We start from the raw sequence: 20,026 nt of genomic DNA, 5'->3' as shown, positions 1-20,026 counted from the left end.
GGTTAGATGAGGGGGAGAAGAATCTGGATGCTGTGAAGCAGGAATGTGATGCCGTGAAAGAAAAAGCCAATAATTTGGAGGTACAAATAAGTGCAATAGAGAGCGGTATTACAGAACGTAGGGACGTGTTGCCGGATGAGCGAATCAAAGAGATAGTGGAGGACTTACTTCCAGATAAACAAGGGGCATTAGACAGCGTGGAAGCTCAAGTCACCCGGCAGGAAGTGGCGCTAAATAAACACAGGGATGAAGTTGCGGAGGTAGTGGTCAGAATGAATACGATTAGCACGGATGTAGAAAAGATCAGTATAAGAGGCGAAACAGGCTCTGACAGTACGCAGCGAGAGGTTTATGCCGACCAGGAGGAGATACAATCACTATTACAGTTTAAAGAGGCACAATTAGAAACAAATAGGAAACATAGGGAAGAACTAGCACAGTTGCAATTAGCGTGCAGAAGCGAAGGTGAAACAGCACCAGGTAGACTGCAGAGGGAGAGTGAGATAAATTCAAAAAACAAAAATAGGCAGAAAGAGGAAGACGAACTCAGAGTGTTAGAAGAACGGTTGGATGGATGGCAAATACAACTGGGTATAGTCCAAGGTCGGAAAACATAAATGCAGAAGAAGAATGTAGGAGGCACTTCGTGTCGGTAGAAACGTGCACTTGTTTTCCGGATCCTGATAACTACCAACATCCATGCCTGTGGCTGTCTCAATTTCAAGATTCATTGCCTTCATCGTGGGGCTGCTCCTCAAAATGAAGTTTGTGTGTAACCATTTGAGAGATGAGGCTAGAGAGAAAATGCAGGAAGTTATTAAAGACTGTAGTAGCTATTTAAATGAATTCTGGTCGAAAAGCAAGTAGGACCAGGTTACGCAAAGCATATTGACGATGCCAAATTGTAACGAAGGTGGTATATGAGATCCAGTGGCGTGCTGTCAGGATATGCTGAGAATAGGTATTTGGATGTGTCATACGAACCTGGGGAGCTCATTAGGACCTGTATAACGAAGTTGCCAGTGAAACTGCGCAGAGATATAGTGATAGCAGGCAGAGGCTTAGACGATTCTTCGTCGTTTCAGCACTTGTTACAGGAACTTGGTAATGAGAGCATCATCGTAAACGGAGATACGACTCATAGGTCAGACAGAGTCGAGGATAGGAATAGCAGAAACTACCAGAATGACAGGAGAGCATGGAATCCTGGTATTTCTTTCTTTTCGTAATAGATTGATGGATCCAACATATCAACATATCAGCCCTTAGCATGTTGCCTTAAAACACTTGCCACTGGCACTGAAAATTGTCTATGTAGCAGACATACTCTACTGATATGTAGGAGTGCAAATACCATACTTCTGATCACAGAATAAAACACCAGTAATGGAATCTGTTAGGCTGGTCTCTCAGAGCAAAATTTGCAAATTTTTATTTGGGACACTAAAGTAAAAGGACTGTTTCCTCAAAGACCAGTTGCTAAAAATGTTATGTAATAATGCCAATAAGTCCAGTTTAATTAGTGCGATTTGACTGTGGCAGGTACTTAACACGAAATGTAAAAAGTCAACATTGTGACCGACGTTTTTAGATTAGCTGCCATCTGATCGGTAGTATGTCATTGTCATAGTGACAGGTATGAGGTGCTGCGTATGGTTGTTCGGAATCTGGTGTTAGGGAAAGAGGCCACTAGCACCAAAGTTTCTAACACTTGGGCTGTCCCATTTCTCCCAGCTTGTATATTCTCTGCACACATTTAATTTTCATGTAAGCACAGATTCCTAACTAGCAAATTTTTTTCTGTGTACAGTGGACCATTCAGAGCGAGGCGTATTGTCCATGAAAATGCTGTACTGATTGAGGCGATCAAGGGAAAACAATTCCGTGGGCTTCATCACATTTCTAACATCAAATTATGGAAAAGTTAAGGATAGATCTAAAGTAGGCAATTTATGGTAGATAGTCAGTGTATTTATTTGTGGTGTGTAACGTTGTGCAGGGTCAAATCGAACATAAGAATTTTCAGGCGGGATGTCAGGAAGTATGACTGAATAGACTGGTCTAATCAGTCATGAACAGGAGTCGACAGAGTTGGTTCAAATGGCTCTGAGCACTATAGGACTCAACTGCTGAGGTCATTAGTCCCCTAGAACGTAGAACTAGTTAAACCTAAGGACATCACAAACAGCCATGCCCGAGGCAGGATTCGAACCTGCGACCGTAGCGGTCTTGCGGTTCCAGACTGCAGCGCCTTTAACCGCACGGCCACTTCGGCCGGCAGTCGACAGAGTGGTGTATGTACGTATTTTTTGTCATATGAATAAGGATCAAGCAGAAACGACGTGATGATTAATGAGTGGATAAAGATGGTAGATAGAGAGAGAAGCGACGTGATAAATAGTAGTGGATAAAGGTGATATTTAAGGAGAGAAGCGACGTGAAGCAGTGTGATTAACAAAGAGAGATTCGACGTGATGAAACAGTGGTAAATAAAGGTGAGTAGAATTAATAATGTGGAGATGTCTTAGATGTATGTTACAGAGAGGCCTGTGTATGCTGCAATCGAGATTGATGCGAATGGCGAAGTAAGACCAGGAAATGATGGAGTAATGAACGGACGGAGAGCCGAATGAAGAGATGAGGACAACTGCACGACGTAAAAGGACATAAAGGGAGTATGAGATCCAGATGGTGAACGTTGTGGAATACTGACGTAAGATGTAATATGAGTGTAAATCTAATTCTTACCATAGCATTTCCAATATGACAAAAATAATTTTTGTTGTTGTTGTTGAAGCCTGGTACCTGTATAACTAATCAAAACGGTACTAAGAATGTATACAGTTATTTTGCAGGATGAATAATTTGTGTATTTTTTTTCTTAGATAACATGTCGCAATTCTAAAGTGATATTTAGCAGGATGAATAATCGGTAAAGTGAATGCGGAGGTAAGCCGATGGAGAGGGGTGCCAGAGTGGAAGGACGAATTCGGAGACTGGAATGCTATCTCCGAAACAACTCCATGTGTTATGTGGTTGAGTATAAGGGAGCAAAGGTATGGTATGTTGACGTGAGTGAGGTGGTGTTAAGGTTAGCTGACTTCTAGACCTATTCTGTTAGTGTATCAATGGACTGAATGAGAAGGAAAATGCGATGTCTGGTGAGTGAGAGTTGTAGAGTAGTGTGATCAATGCGCACACTCCTGTAAAGGGGATGCTACCGATCCATAACTAAAACATTATTGTGCCTTATTGTTTGATTTGGATGAACCTCGATGGCAGGTCAGGATCTGACATCATGTGGATGGTACATACATGTCCTAGAAATGTTTTTATATATAATAAAAAGGTAAAATATATAAAGAGATACTAATTTCAATCTGTCACAAGCACAAAGGTGCATTGTATATTGTAGTTTTAGAATCAACAGTTTCTAATATTTTCACTGAGATAGGATGTTAGAGCAGTCTACTATTTGATATTGTAATTGTGAGCTGTATAGATTGTTTCTTATTCCTTTTTTGTTTTTTTGGACACTGTCATGTTTTGTATGAGGGACGACAGGTACAATCAATAGCACAAGTGTGGGCTGTATATAGAAAATGTTGATATTGTATGTGTAGAAAACTAGGGTGTATGATTTTATGTTTTTTAAAACAAAGATTCTTTTATTAACAATGTATCTAATAGATCATACAAGTTATCAATGAGTATTTAAATACTGTAAGAATATCCTTTTGTCTGTAATGTTGCGAGATGCACGGAAGGGTCTGACTGATTGGGTGTCGTAGCGCTGAGGTGCTATGCGGAACGCGCCCTACCACATAAAAAATGAAGGAGGCCAAGCTGACGTCGCCATGGGAGAGGTGACAGAGCCGCGGCGCTCCCCACTCCACTGTCGGTTGGGGTACGCTCCACGCGCCCACTACAACAGGTCAACGGCCTGGGGCGACACGCACCTACCACTGGCTGCCATTCATAAGTTCCGCCATCCTTACGACTGGAGACAGTATCCCGCGGAGGCAACAGCGGGTGGTTTCTTCTGCTCAACGGCTCGCGCGGCGGCGGAGTGACGGCAGAATGAACGACGTGCGGCAGAGTCCGGCGGGCCTTTTTTACCAGCAACTATTAACTAGTACTGGACTGTGGAGCCGTGAAACAAGATGACTGCTCGTATGTCTCAGTAAGCTGGAAAGTGAAGGTCTGGTGTTTCCACGTTGTGAGTGGTGGAAAAGATTTTTCTTTAGCAGACAAGACGATTGTTTTGTTTTGTCTTGACCACTGAACCGTGGGATCCATAAACTTTTGGCAGTGACTTGCTAAGTGTGCTTTGTAAATTGCATGTGGGACGCTTGTTATACTTAAAGAGGACAGTTGTCGTTGGGTGACTAATTATTGTATGAACGCAAGAAACTAAAGTGGGACATTGACATTTGCATTTGTAGTAGGAGACATTTCTTTAATTTGTGTGGGAATAAGTGCTCTTTGTTGGAACTTACGACTTTTAATTACACCATGAACTGAAAGGACAGAACCGTGGATAATAGTGGTTGCAGGGCCATTTCTGGACGACCAGATTCGTGTGGATGGACTATGTTGAGTGACTATGACATTTGTGCTTAATGTGAGATACACTTTACTGTTCAGTGCGTGTTCAAAATGCCGATTTGAGTGACTTAAAGACTTTCGTCCGGGTAACCATGGGAGAGCTTTGACACCGAGACAGTGTTTCTAGGAAAACTATCAGCAACTTTTTGACCCCAAGAAAATCACAGAATGAAATGATTCCGTGTGACTCGCAAGACAGGGAATAATGTATTTGTATTTGTAACTGTGTACATTTTTTATATGTTTTATTCCTGAAGGGACAGCAAGTGTAATTGTGTTTCATTAACGTATGTGTTTAGAATAGTTAGTGTGTTTTTTTTTTTTGTTTGTTCTGGATTATCAAGTCCACGTAGCATGTTCATTAGAATATTTGGTACAAGGATGCTTTAATTATTATCCAGTGCCGTAATACTAGGGTAGCGGTTCTTGTTGTATTGGTCAGTAAGGTTGTCACTGGGGACAAGAGTTTGCATTGCACAACAAATATCGGAATTAACTGATGCATTTCGATGTCGTGGACAGTAATAATTTTGTTGGTGTGTTGACTGAAGCCACTTATTTTCATTATCACAGTGGTGATATTTCACATTGAAGTGTAACGGAGGCTAGTCGAAATGCAAGTTCTTGTCGTCTAAATATGTAACAACAGAGAAATGAGCAGTAGAGTAAAATATGAGAGCCACTGGTGGATTCAAGCACTTATTGCTAACTATTCACTGCATGTATTGATCAAAGTTGATGGATTGACTAGCTCAGCACAGGTATTTGTACTGGTGGACAAGGATAAGGTTAAACTCACAGTCGAGTAGTGGTGGCAATTGCTTAAGTGATGATAGTTAATGAGGTATGACATGATGCCTTGGATGAACTATATTACGTAACCAGTATGTAACTTGTGGTATATTTCATTGTTTTTCTTCTCAGTTTTATTTTTCTGTAGGTTTGATGTATATTTTAGAGTAATGGTATGGAGCCTGACAATCTACATGTAACTAGTGTACGCAATGTTTTTCTTTTGTTGATTTTGTTTTGTATTTAGACTTTGCTGTATAAAGATTTTTACCCTGCAATTTATGAATGTCAGATTACTTGCTCTGTGTTTGGACAGTGAGCTATTTAAGATTTCATGAGTGCAATTAGTAATTCTTTTATTTGTTATAGAATTAGTGAACTTTGGATTACCCATAAAAATAACGAAGATCCCAGTAACTAAGCAAATTTTTATCTCAACATTATCTTTATTTGTATGATGTAAGGTTTTATTTGTCATGTGGATTGTTGTAAATTTGTATGTGTCGGTTACTCCAGATTGTGGAGAGTACAATAATACAACAACTGTGTCAATAATTTGGTAAAGTAACAGCATTTGGTCGTCTATTTGAGGTCACCAGGGGCTAAGGTCTCCTCCTGCTTATTATGATGACTTGCTATGCTTGTTCTAATACAGCTTTCTTAAAAAAATGTTCGGAACTACCCTCGCATTGCAAGGATGGTACCATGCCATTTTTTTCTGCATGGGTAGCCGGTGGTGAAAGGGTACTGTACCGCCCGACATTGAAAATAGGTACAACATACTTCATTATTCTTGTCAGAACAACATATTTTTTCTAATAATAACTCAATTTCAATTAATACAGCGAAGCCGGATACCAGTGTGGGAAAGAAAGACAATTTATTTATTTAATTGATCACATGTGCACTCCCACAAAATAAATCCCTACATCCAGTTTGGTGAGATCTGTGAAATGAATGAATGTATGGTCGTCTGCTAACCACAGATAGTGAATGTGAATATATGATCATCTTTGAGACGATCCTTTGGCCACCTTTGGTGGAACCAAAGAGATGAAACTTACCGGAGCTTTGAGCGCCTGAAATGTGGCTGACCAATACGGTAGCATGGTCTTCCCCCACCTCGACAGAGGTGCAAGATGACCTGAAGATCTAGGCGTGCAGTCCGGAAGCGCGTGACTGCTGCGGTCGCAGGTTCGAATCCTGCCTCGGGCATGGATGTGTGTGATGTCCTTAGGTTAGTTAGGTTTAAGTAGTTCTAAGTTCTAGGGGACTGATGACCACAGCTGTTAAGTCCCATAGTGCTCAGAGCCATTTGAACCATTTTTTGACCTGAAGAACGGCCATGTTTCAGCACTCTGCCGCTGGATCTAGTGTTGGTAAGACCTGTCTTAGGCGTGCTCCGTAAGGACAAAAGAGTGGAGACATGGTATGCATGTGAAATACTTAAGAGTAGTTTACAATAATAATTTCTCTATTTCAGGAACTTTTGTGGGGAGAATTAAATTTCAGGCAGGTAATATTAATGGGAGCGTAATAATCTTCGGAAGTGACCAACAGTCACAATGAATCCACGTGTTGCAATAAGTTGAAATACTTCCGAGTGCTTAAGTTAAGCTGAATTACTAGCGTGTGTGCTATAAGTTTGAAATATTTAAGAAATGGCGTGTGCAGGACTTGAAATTAGAGACGAGTACTTCCACGTGGTGAGTACTGTGTGAGTCTCAATCTGTGTATGAGACAAAGGATAAAGAGAAGTACTCGTCCATGGTATCAGTTGAGGACTCGCGTGTGTGATGAATATGTTCTTAATATTACTTTGCGTGTTATGTTTCCGTGTGACGCTTGATTCAAACTATAATACTCTGAGAGAGAAGCAAGGTGAGTCAGCCGTCTATCCAGCAACACCACTTGGCTTGCATTGCACAGGAAGACGTGCATATAACGTCCAGAGTTCGTAGTAGGAAAGAAAAGTTGCGAAGTGGGGCAGTGTCGTGTGAAACTGGGATGAATTTTAATTGAAGTGGGAAAGCTGAAAGTGATGTGATTATAACGTTGTGACTATTCCTTGTTTTGTATTGTATGTTGCCAGTGTAATGTATTTCATAAAACTTAAGTATGTGTGGTTTGCATGGGCGAGTAGCAAGGTAGTTTCAGAGGTAGTCGGTTATGCATGTTCCTTTTGTACCGCTCGGTCTTGAGGAAAGTTTCGTGATGATGGTTGCGAGAGTCGAAGTGTGAGATATAGCAAAAAGATCCACCATCCTATCCAGAAAGTGCATTGTAGCGTTAAAGAATTACGAGACCATAAGATAGAGAATCACCAATGTAAAGCCATGCCCTCTGGGCGGAATTTCTCATGTGTTATTGTTGTAGGTTATAGAATTTGTGTGTTTAGGTTATAGAATTTATCGGGATAAATAAGATAGTGAAAAGAAAAAGATTGGTTGCCTTTTCCTTCGAACTGTATGTTTCCATGATATCCAGAATTTATAATGTGTGCGCCATTCATATTCAGTGCGATGGCCACGTGTTGATCAAAGCCGTTAAATAAGAAAGAAAATGTGGTATTGCCAGTGCGTAGTGAACAGTCAGAGTTCTGTAAATTACTGATAGTCAGATGTGCGTTTCCGTTGCGTAATATCCAAGCAGGAGGATAACTTTTAACTTAATTGTGAGTACTAGAGTTCATGTTACTTGATAAATAAAAAATGAATCCACTCGCTTGGCAGACCACTCATCTTGCAGGCCTGACTGCTTGATGCCACAGTATGAGCAAGGCATGTGGGTGCCTCTCAGTCTATGTTACGTTCAAAATTCGCAATTGCCGAGTTATAGGAACCTTCGACCATTTGATTCGTGTGTATATTCACATGGTACACTGTAGACTCAGCATTATTTGGCATTTAATGTGGCAACTACATATCCCAGCCCCTAGACAACGAAACCATCCAAAACGTTTAATATTTCAACTCTGACTCTGAGGGTACGTAGTTGTGGGCCTCACTACTCATCATTTTTTTTCTTTTTTGAAAGCCCGCAACCTCCATCCCAGATATGTCAAAAGAAGGGGTGAAATGTAGGACTTTGATGACCATCTCATAGTGTGACACTTCCACGGTGACGCTGGGCAGAATTATGATGACATTTGATGTCAATGTGATTTCATTGACCCACCTTACAGCTCACATGAATTTCAGATCTGTGACCTTTTCTACGAATGTGTCGATACCTTGCTCTCTGATGCGTTGCCAGGCCCCTGGATGAAGTCACATGGCGCCATGCTTTTGCATCAGTACAGAAGGAGGTTAATGTTACAGGCGCCTTTGAGGCAAATTTCAAACTTATCCTTCGCAGTGGATGGCAATTATGGGGTTTCGAAAAAGTTATCTTTTAATTCTGTTGCGCAGTTTGCTTGTGGCAACTTCATTTAGCACTTGTTTGTTTAATTTGCTGCAGACTGTTTTTTGCATGTCTGAGTAAAGCTACAGAGCATGTATGTGAGTACCGCTTTATTGTATTTGAGCTTTACAGTAAATTTCATTTCATTGTTTTCACCTCAGAATTCCAAACATGAGATAAATCACTGTCGACTAACTCACTTTAATTCATTCCGTGAAACGTAACGAGGTTAGGTCACTACTAAACTACATGGTTATTTACGCTGTTTATAGTTAGGACGACTATTCCACTTCTGTTATATTCTCTACATGTTGGTGATTATACAGTTAATTTCTGTTTACAGGTCGCTCAATGCAGCAGTTAGCTTGCAGAGAGTCTCCATTCATAAAAATTTACGCTAAGATTAAGGTTAACAATTCTGTATGTAAATTAAGAAAGAGTAATTATAATTTACGACGTTTCAAATCAATTTTTTTGGCTTTCATGGAAAACATCCAGAATGACCCTAACAGTAATGGTTATGGTGCTGTATCACTAGTATTGAGTGTGTGTGTGTGTGTGTGTGTGTGTGTGTGTGTGTGTGTGTGTGTGTGTGTGCACGCGCGCGCGAAAACAGAAATTGTTGAGGGAAACTATTTTCATACAAACGATGATTATATTGTTCGTTCGCAGTTATTAGACGTAAACCATACACATATTAGTCGTTTGAACTGAAGCTAATAATAATCGAACTATATTCAAATCGAAAAACTGGAGGAGTGCGGCATTTATCAGTACAAAAGTTCCAGTCTCAACTAACGAAATTCCAATCGTCTGTTGGTGAGCGTTTCGAATATATATGAAAACTTACATATTGATATCCGAACTTTTCGAATCGTTAAAAGTCTTGCTTCGCTTTTTTTACGTTGGCTGCACATTGGGTAGTCTGAAGTCTGTACCCTATAGAGAATATCTTGCTGTGCTGTCGTGTGTAATTACCACATTCTCGGTGTAGTGAAAAAATTCTGGTCGACAAAAGACAAATTCCAGAAACAAGTACATGCAAAACTGCTTTACGTGTCTTGAAATATGAGGCCTAGTCTAAAATTACGTTGCAGTGGTTTGTATAACTGTAATAGAAAAAGCTTTTATTTCTCGGTGTTAGTTTTCTACAAACCTGCATCACTTTTTCATTTAAACACCGTTTACTTATAAGTTTATCTTTTTCAAACCACAGAACCTTTCCATTTGGGAACTGAACCATTTAATAACAGTGGCCTTGAGTTTATTATTGACTTCGAACTGTTGTTCAAAAAAATGGTTCAAATGGCTCTGAGCACTATGGGACTTAACTGCTGTGGTCATCAGTCCCCTAGAACTTAGAACTACTTAAACCTAACTAACCTAAGGACATCACACACATCCATGCCCGAGGCAGGATTCGAACCTGCGACCGTAGCAGTCGCTCGGTTCCAGACTGTAGCGCCTAGAACCGCTCGGCCACTCCGGCCGGCAACTGTTGTTCACCAAGCCAGCAACTGTCAGAACAGATCAGTCGTAGGGTGTGAGGTTGGGACTGTACTATGAGGAGTCGAAAAGTTCTCAACGCAATTACTGAATCTATACTAGACGCGGGCAGCGGTGTTCTGGAGGTGGACTGTCCCGGACAACAGTTTACCGCATAATCGATTTTAGATAGGAGGTCTCAATTTGGTGAGTGCTTCGTACTACACTTTAGATGGAATTGTTTACTTACGTTCATGAAATTAAACAAAAAAACGTCCTTTTCGTGGCAGAAAACTGTAGCCATCAATTTCAACTATACCAGAGAATTATTTCGATTGTGACAATGTTGTATTGTGTCATTTTAGGATCTATCTTTCCGTAAGTGGTCCGAAACACTCGTTCATTAGGCTTCCTTTGATATATGTGTTGGTCGCTATGCATTTTCGATACCAACCTAGCACACAATTTGCGATATGAGAGCTGTCTCTTGACAGTCGTGTAACCAGTGGTGCGTCCAACACGAAGAAGTTCATTAGCAAGAACACCAGTAGTGAGTCTTCTATCGTGTGGAAATTTGTCGTCTACTTCTTGCACGATTTTAGCGGTCTGGATGTAGGGCCTTCCGGCTCCTCGCACACACAATTGTACGACCACTTATAATGTTACGATATTATTCTCTAGTCTTTACTGTATTCCCATACTTTAACCACAACTAACGAATCTCAGCAGCTGCAGATCCTTTTGCACATAAAAATCGAATTAAAACACGAGATTCGCAAGTAGCGAGAGAAGCGTCTTCTAACCAAACTGCGCGCCTACGGAGTACCGCCTCAGTTGTGCGACTGGATTCATCCGGCGTTTCCCGAGGAAGCGTTATAGGCCCTATATTGTTCCTGATCTATATTAACGACATAGGAGACAATCTGAGTAGCCGTCTTAGATTGTTTGCGGATGATGCTGTCATTTACCGTCTTGTAAGTCATCAGATGATCAAAACGACTTGCAAAATGATTTAGATAAGATATCGGTATGGGGCGAATAGTGGCAATTGGCTCTGAATAAAGAAAAGTGCGAAGTTATTCACACGAGTACTAAAAGAAATCAGCTAAATTTCGTCTACGCGATAAGTCACACAAATATGAGGGCTGTACATGCAACTAAACACTTAGGGATTGCAACTATAAATAATTTAAATTGGAACGATCCCATAGATAATACTGTGGGTAGAGCAAACCAAAGACTGCGATTCATTGGCAGAGCATTTAGAAAGTACAACACGTCTACCAAGGAGACTGCTTACACCACGCTTGTCCACCCTATTATGGAGTACTGCTGTGCGGTGCGGGATCCGCATCAGGTGGGATTGACGGATGACATCGAAAAAGTACAAAGAAGGGCAGCTCGTTTTGTATTATGGCGAAATATGGGAGATAGTGTCACAGACATGACACGTGAATTGGAGTGGCAATCATTCTGTTGGCACCCACCTACATAGGGAGAAATTATCATCACGATAAAATAAGAGAAATCAGGGCTCGCACAGAAAAAGTTAAGCGCTCGTTTCTGGGGCCGTGCGGTTCTAGGCGCTACAGTCTGGAGCCGCGTGACCGCTACGGTCGCAGGTTCGAATCCTGCCTCGGGCATGGATATGTGTGATGTCCTTAGGTTAGTTAGGTTTAAGTAGTTCTAAGTTATAGGGGACTGATGACCACAGCAGTTAAGTCCCATAGTGCTCAGAGCCATCTTTTTTTGCTCGTTTTGCCCGCGTGTTGTTCGAGAGTGGAACGGTAGAGAGACAGCGTGAAGGTGGTTCATTGAATCTTCTACCAGGCGCATTATTGTGAATAGCAGAGTTATCACGTAGATGTAGATGTAGATTTTCGATGTGATCGTGTTTGCTTTCAGAAACAGTTAAATGACTGAAACTTCCTGGCAGATTAAAACTGTGTGCCCGACCGAGACTCGAACTCGGGACTTTTGCCTTTCGCGGGCAAGTGCTCTACCAACTGAGCTACCGAAGCACGACTCACGCCCGGCACTCACAGCTTTACTTCTGCCAGTACCTCGTCTCCTACCTTCCAAACTTTACAGAAGCTCTCCTGCGAAACTTGCAGAACTAGCACTCCTGAAAGAAAGGATATTGCGGAGACATGGCTTAGCCACAGCCTGGGGGATGTTTCCAGAATGAGATTTTCACTCTGCAGCGGAGTGTGCGCTGATATGAAACTTCCTGGCAGAGTAAAACTGTGTGCCCGACCGGGACTCGAAATCGGGACCTTTGCCTTTCGCGGGCAAGTGCTCTACCAACTGAGCTACCGAAGCACGACTCACGCCCGGCACTCACAGCTTTACTTCTGCCAGTACCTCGTCTCCTACCTTCCAAACTTTACAGAAGCTCTCCTGCGAAACTTGCAGAACTAGCACTCCTGAAAGAAAGGATATTGCGGAGACATGGCTTAGCCACAGCCTGGGGGATGTTTCCAGAATGAGATTTTCACTCTGCAGCGGAGTGTGCGCTGATATGAAACTTCCTGGCAGATTAAAACTGTGTGCCCGACCGAGATTCGAACTCGGGACCTTTGCCTTTCGCAGGCAAGTGCTCTACCAACTGAGCTACTGAATTAAAATTAAGACTTATGTGGCTCGAAAGGCAGCGCTATACGTTTGGTACTTCTGTAATTGTGTTCTGAGCTGTTAAATGTAAGTAAATGGCCCTTACGTTTCGAAGATGTCTGGCATTACCTATTTTTTTATGAGACCAGTACGACTAGTGAAAAATAATCGTCCATGTACCGTCCCTTAAGTTATGGGGAACAAAAATTTTTCCATACATCATTTATCCCAGAGGTGTCATTCCGCTGTGAGGGCAATGCGGAGAAGCAAGGAGGTGCGTGAAACTTTGAGTCCTTCTGAGAGTAACAGCTGGCGTCTGCTAGTGGAGACGTGGAATCCGAGTACAAATCTTGGCTAAGCACCAAGTTTTAACTTATCAGAAATAATCAACAGATTGGAATCATTCTATACCGGTAATGTTGAAGTAATTTGCTATCCAAATTTCGTTTGATCGATAAAGCATGTTTTTAGGTTTTTGGATAAAGTACATATGTACCCTAGTATGTAATTATTCGATGTCGTTTCTGGGTTGGACGCGGCCATCGTTTAGTTCTCTGCATGAATTTCATTACGCCGGCCACCTTCAGCTAAGCACTCGAAGATGCCGCACCATAGGCGCACATTGTGCATTTCACGCCTGTATCACATTTGTGGTTATGAGGCTATCAGCACAGCCCCGTAACACCATCAGCGCCGTCTCCGGTGAAGTGCCAAACAGAGTTGTGTGGTGGGTTGCCGATCTGTGTGGCCTCAGGCGCACATTGTACCCCACGAGAGGGACACCTCGCTCACAGACTCCGGCTCGTATAGACCAGGTCACTTGTGCACCCCGTAAAACGAAAGACTCCAAGATACTTCGGCTCACTACAGAACTGTTTGTGATCGTATTTCCAAGTTTCTGCTACGTTAGTGACAATTGTGAACAGTGACCAGGAGAGGCACGGAAATGGAGGCACCCCAGCACATCACTATGAGACTGCCACGCCAGAAGAAAAAAGATGGCCACAACATTTACGAAAATACTATGTAACATCAATATGACCTTATTTTAAAGTTGTTTTTGTAATGCCATTTATCCTGAAGATGAGGTTTACCTCCAAACACGTCGCTAAATAAATAATGCCGGCTGGCGTGTCCGAGCGGTTCTAGGCGCTTCAGTCTGGAACTGCGCGACCGCTACGGTCGCAGGTTCGAATCCTGCCTCGGACATGGATGTGTGAAATGTCCCTAGGTTAGTTAGGTTTAAGTAGTTCTAAGTTCTAGGGGACTGATGACCTCAGATGTTAAGTCCCATACTGCTCAGAGCCATTTGAACCAAGAAATAAGTAATTCAATAGTTGACAAAGTTTGTGACTGGTAGCGGTAATTAAAAAAAAAGTACATATTTCCTCAGACAGTCGTGGTCGAAAAATAGTCAAAAATGGCTTGAAATTCTTCAAGACTTTATCATCAAAGACGTTAAGGGACATTCACGTTAAATAATCGGGACGCGTGCAGAACAAATAAAGAGCCTAATTTCGTTTGAAATGGACGTATCTTGCCACTGCGTATATGTTGCAACAGAAATGAAGTACTGCCAGTTAAACGGACTTCCGCTGTAACTGTAGCATTCGGCACTCAAGCACTTAGTCAATCAAAGTGAAACTATTTCGGAATACATATTCTGTCTTGCTCTAAACTTTTTTGTAGACAAAATTACTTAGCAAAACAATTGTTCCACAACCACTTCTCGTTGTTACTACAAAAAGCATAAATTATTAAATTTAAATTATTTTGTACCTGTCAGTAGTAATCAAGTTTATAAAATGAAATACGATCAGCAGTATCGCAAAAGAGCTGCATAGTAATTTATTTAATACAGACACACTGAAAATGAAATTTTATGGTAGTTACGAGTCATTGAAGTATCTACTGGTTTCTTACAAATGGTTGTATTGTGGCAGTTTCTTGCTGAGTTTGACTGTCATACCAGTGGAGTGACACCGCTGAGATGAATTTGAACATGATAATCTTTTCGCCGTGTCTTGCTCGTTGCTGTCACTGCCGCTGCAAGCTGGGGATTAACCTGAGGAATAGTGATCGTATGTACACAACGGTATTTTTTATGTTAAAATTTGATTTTTGCTATTTAGCGTTCTTTAATGACAGATTTGCTGAAGTTTTCTTAAATGCATAGCTGTATCTTCAGTAACGATTTCTTCGAGATTTATACAGTAATAGTAAGAAAGCCATTTTGAAAGTGATTGCAGAGCAGCGTATTAAGTGACGGAAATAACTACGTGCAAGGTGCAAGTTGACCCGTAAGACACTGCCTCGTATCTGTTCCAACAGAACAAGTAGCATACAGATGTTGCGCGCGTGCCGAGTGGTGCCAGTGCAGCAGTTATACTCGTCATTACTGGAAAAAGCGAGATGATCTGGGCTGGCTGCACAATTTCACCTCATCAGTATGGGATCCGTACCAGATCGGGTTGACGGAGGAGATAGAGAAGACCCAAAGAAGAGCGGCGCGTTTCGTCACATGGTTATTTGGTAAGCGTGATACCGTTACGGAGATGTTTAGCAAACTCAAGTGGCAGACTCTGCAAGAGAGGCGCTCTGCATCGCGGTGTAGCTTGCTGTCGAGTTTTCGGGGGGTTGCGTTTCTGGATGAGGTATCGAATATATTGCTTCCCCCTACTTATACCTCCCGAGGAGATCACGAATGTAAAATTAGAGAGATTCGAGCGCGCACGGAGGCTTTCCGGCAGTCGTACTTCCCGCGAACCATACGCGACTGGAACAGGAAAGGGAGGTAATGACAGTGGCACGTAAAGTGGCCTCCGCCACACACCGTTGGATGGCTTGCGGAGTATAAATGTAGATGTAGATGCAGACATTGCAGATGGAGATGTGCAATTGAGGCACACGTCGTGAGTGTTGTTTCTACTCACCTGGCGTCTTCTGGAGCTGTGTTCTTTCTGCAGGAGGTGTCGAACGGGTGAGGGTGCGTCGACAGCACTCTCGTTCACTGTAACGAGGTTTGCTACACATAGGCGACTTGGTAATCGGCATTGTGTACGAATTAGCATTTTACGAATGTCGTGATACTTTTTTATTTAATATACCAACTATTACAAAATTGTTAAGGCTTTCGTGGCCACTTATTGACAAACTGCCTATTGTCTTCTGTCTCGGGTTCTTCGGCCGACGTTCATCTAATGATTTTTCTGACGTTTCGCCAGCACGAGTGGCTGGCATTGTCAAAGCTTCACCCTCCATTGCCGGTGGTGAACTGGAGCCGAGCTCGCGGGCGCAGGCTATATGTACCTGGCGCGCCAACATCCGAGGGCTTCTCCGCGGTCATTTCCGGTGCGATTCTCCTCTTGCTACCTGCGACGGTCTTTCGCTGCAGTACGGGAAGACAGGATCCGTTTACCTCAAGGCTTTCCTCTTTCTTGTTCAAATTGTTCGCGTGTTTTTGTATTTCTACAGCTTCTCTGAACAAGCGCGTGTGATAGTGCTTCACTACAGCCAGAACTTCCGTGTCACCGAATTTTATTAGGTGGTCGGTCTCATTCAGTGCGTGCTCTGCCACGGCCGATTTCTCCACCTGCCCCAACCTGCAATGCCGCTTATGCTCTTTGATCCTGGTGTTAATGGATCGTCCAGTCATTCCGACATAAACTTTTCCGCATGTGCATGGTATACGGTATATTCCCGACATTGCAAGTGGGTCTCTTTTCTCCTTCGCCGATCTAAGACACTCTTTGATCTTCCTTGTCGGTTTGAAAATCGTCTTTTCGCCATGTTTGCGAAATATAAGGCCGATTCTGTCCGTCACTCTGGGAATGTATGGCAGAAAGGCCGTACCCGACATTTCTTTTCCTGGTTCCTTACTTCGCCGAGTGTTTGGCTCTGTTACACTTCTAATATAATTTGTGGAGTAACCATTGCTCCTCAGGACAGTTTCCAGGTGTTGCATTTCTTGTTTGAGGTGTTGCGGCTCACATATTCGTCCTGCTCTCGTTACGAGCGTACTAATCATGCCCCTTTACTGGATCGGGTGGTGGTTTGACAGTTTGTGCAGGTATCGGTCCGTGTGTGTCGGTTTTCGATACACGCCGTCCCTTGTGACCAGCACATCTAGAAATGGCAGTTTCTTGTCCTTTTCTACTTCCATGGTAAATGTTATGTTGGCATGGAGGCTGTTCAAGTGTCTTAGGAAGTCACCGAGCTGTTCTTCACGATGGCTCCACACAACGAAAGTATCATCGACGTACCTGTACCACACGTTAGGTTTGCAAGTCGCAACAAAATCAAGCGAACAGTTTGAACAAGAAAGAGGAAAGCCTTAAGGTAAACGGATCCTGGCATCCTGTACTGCAGCGAACGACCGTCGCAGGTAGCAAGAGGAGAACCGCACCGGAAATGACCGCGGAGAAGCCCTCGGACGTTGGCGCGCCAGGTACATATAGTGTGCGGCCGCGAGCTCGCCTCCAGTTCACCACCGGCAATGGAGGGTGAAGCTTTGACAATGCCAGCCACTCGTGCTGGCGAAACGTCAGAAAAATCATTAGATGAACGTCGGCCGAAGAACCCGAGACAGAAGCCAATAGGTAGTTTGTTATACCAACTATTCTTTGGGATGTGTACCAAGGGTCCCACACGTCAGACTGTCGCCACCTTTCGTGTCAGACCGCTCTGGAGCTCTGATCTCAAAAGTAGTCAATAAGACGCCAGAAAAGGCGGTGCTTCCTTATGAGCGCGTATTATGAACAGCAAATCGGAGACGAGAAAACTTATTTCTCAGTCTTTAATGTGACTGACCACCTAACTAGCGTCTGATCACGATGCAGTACGTATCGCCACGCTGAGTTTCTCCCAAATTGCACTACGCCGTATTATTTAGCCGTGATATCTGTCTTCTGATAAACGGGCCTCATGTTTCAGATCTGGCAGATCTCAGCGCAGACCTAACGCGCCAAAAAATATTACAACAGCCTAACGGGGTAGTTGTAAATGCAGAGAAATGTTGGGGGAATCATGTAGTGGAGTTTGACAGACGTCAGCTTTTAATATCTTTTGTGTGGGATCAAAAATTTAAAAACCTCTCTCACACCGGCCTGATTTAGCTTCACTGATCAGGATAGTAAAAACATGTGTATATTAAGGCAATCTTCATTGACAAAGCAGGCTTATCACATTCACACAGTTCAATACTGTTCTATCCTGATTAAATTGAGCTTAACTTAAATTCCATAAGGCAGTGAAGCAATTTCGAAGTCTCGGTGCGACGAAAATTGTCAGTCGATCTCCTGGAAACATTTGTAATAATTATTAACTTTCGGTGATCACATGGGGAAGACCGGAGATCTGCTGGTAAGACTGTGTTAGCCTATTTATTTGAAGCAACTGGATATCTTGAGCATACAAAACGGCAGGTTCGTCCAGTGTAAATCAGACGTTCCCCACTGATCCCGTGCAACACAGCGTAGTAAGCAGACACTGTCAATAATAAACAGTTAAATAATACGCGAACACACTTACTTTAGTTTAGTTCATGTATTAAATTCCTTCTCATACAGAATCTCATCAAGATGGCGACTAGCTCAACAATACATACATATACATCCTTCTTTCACGACTAATCGGCAAGAAGTCCCCTATTCTTTTTCATAAGAGAAAACATAGATAGCCGAGAGGCTATTCCATGGAGTAAATGGACGCTACAAGGAATAATTGGGCTTGAAACTACTTTGCATTGATAATCGGTAAGATAAGAAGAGATGTTTCGAGATATGTACTGAGTTATATAATTTATAAAATTTCTGAAAATATCACGGAGAGACCGCTGCAAGAGACATTACAAACTGCAAGTCAACCACATCCTATCTAGACTCTACATCTGTTAAGGTTCTGAAGTCAGAAAAAGGAAATTGCTGACGCTGGCCACCTATTAATAATATGAAGCAGGCGGGAAGGGGGAGGTAAGTGTAGACTACAATCTTACAGTAACTGAGTACCTCATGCAGGGATCCGAATGATACCTGGTGTAAGTAGACACCGTGCAGAAAGTACCAGCTACCTTGTAGGAGGACAGGAGAGCACTCCCTTGGAATGTGCAGCCGATCCTCGTTAGGGGTAACCGAGCATGGTCAATGCCATAAGATGGAGCAAGCCATAAAGAAACCACTTCATTAAGGATCAGTTAGCTAATCCTTGCTTCGCACCAAAGAAGTACTGACACAGATTTGTTTTAGGATCATGGAACACATTTTGTGTTCAGACATAATGACCTTTCTAGACTCTGAGAAGCTGATCTGCAGAAACCAGCACTGTTTTAGGAAACAGCGGTCATGCGAGACACAGTTGGCCCCCTTGGTGCATGATATACAACAGGCTCTAGATACCGGCTCCCAGGTTGATGCCATATTCCGCGACTTACGAAAGACGTTCGACTCAGTTCCGCACTGTCGCTTGCTCTAAAAAAGTGCGCGCTTACGGTCTATCCGATAAGATATGCTGTTGCATAGAAAGTTTTCTAACAGACAGAGAGCAGTATGTCGTCCTGAACGGCGTGACTTCAACAGAAACAAGCGTAACTTCAGGTGTGCCCCAGGGCAGCGTAATAGGTCCGCTGCTTTTTACGATTTACATAAGCGATAGCATCACACGAAAGTTGTGAACAAATCAATGAGGATCTGCAGAAAATAAATGCGTGGCGTATTGACTGGCAGTTATCTCTCAATATTACTAAGTATAACCTACTGCGTATAACAAGGTGAAAATCCCCATTAATGTACGAGTACAAAATAAATGCCCAGTCTTTGGAAGCGGTAACATCCGTTAAGTATCTGGGTGTGTCTATTCGAAATGATCTCAAATGGAATGATTAGATTACACAAGTAACGGGTAAGGCAAACTCTAGATTACGGTTTATTGATAGAATCCTGAAGCGATACAGTCCTTCAAGAAAGGAAATAGCTTACAATACTTTAGTTCGTCCAGTCTTATTGTTCGTCTGTATCGGACCCTTACCAGCTGGGTCTGATTCAAGAGATTGAGAAGGTCCAAAGAAGAGCAGCAAGATTCGTGACTGGTACATTTATCCATCGCGAGAGCGTTACATATCTCATAGGAAGTT

This window comes from Schistocerca cancellata, chromosome 2 (assembly GCF_023864275.1).
Source record: "Schistocerca cancellata isolate TAMUIC-IGC-003103 chromosome 2, iqSchCanc2.1, whole genome shotgun sequence".
Taxonomy (NCBI): domain Eukaryota; kingdom Metazoa; phylum Arthropoda; class Insecta; order Orthoptera; family Acrididae; genus Schistocerca; species Schistocerca cancellata.
The sequence above is the reverse complement of the archived record's forward strand: the minus strand, read 5'-3'. Positions refer to the sequence as shown.